The sequence below is a fragment of the Crassostrea angulata genome, chromosome 2, assembly GCF_025612915.1.
Source record: "Crassostrea angulata isolate pt1a10 chromosome 2, ASM2561291v2, whole genome shotgun sequence".
Lineage (NCBI taxonomy): Eukaryota > Metazoa > Mollusca > Bivalvia > Ostreida > Ostreidae > Magallana > Magallana angulata.
Window position 1 is genome coordinate 68804120 of NC_069112.1, and position 4800 is coordinate 68808919.

Here is a 4800-nt window from a genome sequence, read left to right on the forward strand (position 1 = left end):
TGATTGAGATTAAGGTTTCTTTATCTACAATAAGGTTGTCAACATATTCACTCCAGACAGAGAGAGAGAAAAAAAAGATCTTTGTGGCATTAGGTTCAATATTAAGATTAGTGGTAAACTTTTATATTGTTATGAGACAAAATTAAGAACATTGTAAAAATACATTGAGGTTTTATAGTGTTTATTATTTTTGTTATTTTAATATCACTTGATCTGTTCTTATTTGTAGTTTCGGCACAATCTCTCGATCTCTAAATTTATCAAGTGTTATGATTGAGTATATATAAATTTAGATGGATTTATCATTCATACTTTTAAAAATATTTTGATTACACAGGAAAAATGTCCATATGTGTAAAACATGTGTTTAGTACTACGCATGTTTAACACATATTTGATATGTTTAAAACACATGTTCAAATTTATACATGTATAATATATGTATAAGTTATATGAAAAACGCATAAAATATTTATTTCACATGTGTAATATTTCAGATAGTTCTACATATATTCTATACATGTTTCTTGACACACAAGTAAATGTATATTTTACGTGTGTGGTACATGTGTGACGAGTTACATAGAAAATATACATGTATATTCTAAATGCCAAAGATTGACAAAATGTGTAATGAATGATGGATAGTGAAACTACTAATGTATAATGCTTGTCCCAACAATGAAAAAAGCATTTTTATATCGGTCTACCTACCGCCCATAGCAGTAAAGAGAACAACTCCTCTATTGAACATTAATGACAATAAACAAATTGCAAATATACACATAAAACCTATTGCATTATAGTACACAATATGTCTAGTAAAAACATGAAACTAGGCTTACAGTCCTACTATTACCCTTTTCTCCATTCATTTTATGCACATTCACCATCAATGCCAAGGTGAAGGAGGTACATACAATTATACAAATTTGTTTACAATGGTTGACACTCTACATTTTCAGAAGTTCAGCGTAAAAAAGAATTATTCAAGAAGGACAAGCCGATATATAAATCTTGAAATCAATAAAAATGAACAAGTTTTCATATCAACTCACAATATAATAAAACTATAAATGCCTGATGATCTTTTTCAAAACATAGAATCCAAGAGGGTTTTTTCTTAAAGAAGAAAATGCATTACATAATAGCAAAATATACATTTTATCTGTAATCAAATATGATTACTACTACGAATGGTTCATCATTTTTCATCAAATAAATGCCTTACCATCCACATATCTCTACAAAAAGACACTAATTTGACATCTGAAATTTAACATACACTTTTTCAAAGTTTAATGGCATAATATGTATGGTAAGTAAACAGTTGATTTGAGAATACAAAAAAATCTTATCTGTGAAAGTTTTTATAATTGATTATTCATGTTTATATTGTGTAAAGAGATGTTTGTATAATATGTGAACAATTCTATTTTTTGGACCAAAGATCTGCTCTGTATGAGACCATTCTAGAATAAGTATTGACATATAATACACGTTTTTAAATATAATTTATGCATTTCAAATTTCAAATGAATACATGTATTCTTTTATATTAAAAAAAATACACCGGTAGTTTTTAGACTAAGTTTGATCTCAAAGACTTGATAAACAATGGATAATACCTGTCAAAAACATTGGTCTCTGAATGATAATTTGTTACAAAAGGTAAAAATGTTTCTAAAATACATTCAGCACAACATTCATAATTTGAATTGATTTCATATGTAAGAGTTCACATGTCTGTGTCGTACAACACCTAACTCATTAGATTTAGTCTTCATAAGATTTAGTCTTTGTCACCCGACAGCTGGTATATTTGCAATTGTAAAAAACGTGCTCCAACTGCACTAGCTTGCTAGGACTAACACAAATAAATGCATATTTCAATTCAAAAGTTTTACATCCATCTCTGTTGCAATTCGGACTTTTCTATGATTTGTAATTTGACTGCATTAATGACGTCTGCATTCCTTTTTCTCTTTAGAATAAGACCCTCTTCAAAAATCCCCACGGCTACCTGTTAAAACGCACATTCCAAAATAAATGTTATTTAAGACATCAGTTCATAAACGCCATTACTTTCTAAAAATGTTAACTTAAATACCAGTACATTAATGTATCAGATAAAAAAACGTTATTTAAAAAATAAACATGCCAAAAAAGGTTTCACAGAAGTTTTAAATACATAACAAAGTTCATTTCATTGTGACTTTATTAAAAATATCACAGAAGTAAACTTTGGCTATTCTACATGATCATTCAAATAAATATATATATGTATCTCCAAATGTGTAACTGTACATGATTTATAATACTTGCATGCATATTTTACCTCATTTTGCGATGAAAGATACTGCACAGCATCTCCACTTTTTGCGAGCTCATTTCTGTAAATATGACTGCAGCCTCTGGAGAGAAAGCTGGTACCTCCATCTCTGTACAGAGTTGGAGGAAAAAATATACTCCTCCATTGCAGTGGAAATAACCTTTCCATTGGGTTTCCTTTTCAGTTTCTTAATTGGAACTACTCCTTCCTCCTCCTGGACTATTTCACGTTGCACTAAATTCCTTGCTTTTTGTCCAATACACATCCCGAAACATTAAAACTAGTGTTATAAAGTAAAACATAAAAGGTATCTGATCCATATAAATTAATTTATTTTCTAACCTTGGATATCCATCCATGTATTAATTACTCTGATATTATTTGGAAGAATTTCAGAGAATAAAATGATTTACCGAGAGAAATTTTCCCACATTCAACCAAACTGGATATTCTAATCAGGAAAAACAGAAAGAAAATTTCCCAAGGAAGATGGCCAAGAGAGGAACCATTTCTTTTACGGAAAATAGCCATGACATGTACAAAACGAAATAACAGAAGGCTAACAGCCAGTTCCTTATCTGCACAATATAACAAACTGGTGGACGCTATCTTTAAAAGAACTGGTTCTTTTAGCATAAGAAACAAAATCATTCAGCAAGTTCAACAAAAGATTCAGCATATTGTGAAGTCAAATGCTAAATGTGAAACGGTGCATTTGAAAAGTAAATGCGAGTGACACTGCAGAATGTGAAATAGTATGCTAATCTATACATCTTGTGTATCTTATTTGCTGGAGAAAAAATCAATTAACATTAGCGTGAAATTTGAACTGAACTAGAGAATGCTTCATGACTACATAAATTGAGCCAACCTCTTTTAACATTTATGCTTGTAATATTTATTGCGTGGTTTATAACTTCATTTTAAATGGGTTTGATGTGATTAAGGTTCCATATAATGAAATTTGTTTTAATCTTTATGTGTAATTCAGATAGAAATAAGTGTTGGTACTTTTTGCAACTATCATTAAGAATATGTCAAATATTTACATGGAAGTTAATTTACAAAAATCTTCTGGTTGTCATAGAGAAAAATGCGGTGTTAGTGCAATAAAATGGAAGTCGAGATTACCATTTTGGCTAAGTTAATAGATATATTCTGTCATCTTTAAAGCCTCACATGGAATAGCGCAAAGCCTCTATTTCCTTGGCGAGGATAAATCCAACACGTCTCATATCTAATCAATGTACCAAGTGGCTTCTTTCATCGTTCAATGTAAAAATAAAAAACATGCTTGAAAACTTATCTTTCATCATGTTTAAAAAGCGTTTCTATGCCCCCAACTCAGGCCACACTCTTTTTTCAAAAACATGACAAGATTTTAGGACCACAATGGCTTCCAAAATGGCCTACCAAAACTATAAAAAGCAATTTTCTAATAAAAGTGGTAGATAGGTGACAGAGCCAAGAAGCAGTAGACTTCCATGTAAAGCGGAGGAGTAAAACATGTACGGTTTGTGGCCTTAAATGTACAATATATGGTTGTAATAAAGCAGCTTGAAATGTGCATGACATATAATGATATGATACTATATAAATTACATCGTGTCTGCTAGAGAGTGTCTCTATGAGAGTCAGTGTTGAATAATCGGAAAAATAGATAATCGGTTAAAATCGAAGAAAGAGAAGCATAATCGATCAATGATCGAATTAATCAGTAAATTAATTATTCACATAATTGAATTTCTGTTTAGCATTGTTTATGCATAGAACAAACTAAGGACAACACTTATTAAGTAATTTAAGTTTAATCTCAACATTTCAAGACAATTCTCTGTTGCATTAATAACAAAAAGTAACAATAAAGGACTTAAAAAAGAGAAACATTTTTTTCCCATGAGAAATAAACTGTCTAAAATGTTTGACCAAAAAGTAACAATAAAGGACTTAGAAAAGAGAAACATTTTTTTTTCCATTAGAAATAAACTGTCTTAAATGTTTGACTAGATCTGTTAAAGAATTCATAAAGTCATTACACATCTACCAGTACCTTATGTTTTTGTTTTAAAAAATGAATAAGTCCACATTGCTGTGGCTGAGTCTGCACCTTCTCTTAGAAATAATTTGTCCTCCAAGACTAAATACCCTCTCAGATGACACAGAATATGCCGGGATGACAAAAAAAATTGGCCAGCATCGAGATCCAAGGATAGAGGAGGTGCAAGTTCAAGTTAATTTCAACACAAGGCTTCTTAATGCTGTGTTGAAAAACATTGAAACGGGGCAGCACCATTGTGGATCAGACAGAAATGGATGAGGATTCCCATCCAAACCCAAGACGAGATTTGGAAACGTGAAGATAAACGTAAAGAAGAAGACGTGGCCAATAAAATGGTACCTATACATATTTTTATGAATTTTAAAGGAAAATTTACGAGTTTTTTTTTCCATTTAATTTCTAGTAAATG

General features: G+C 30.6%; 1 pseudogene; it reads right to left on the reverse strand.

Moving 5' to 3' along the window:
* Window positions 1-1614: 1614 nt before the first annotated feature.
* On the reverse strand, window positions 1615-3392 carry LOC128173577 (uncharacterized; annotated as a pseudogene).
* Window positions 3393-4800: the final 1408 nt, after the last annotated feature.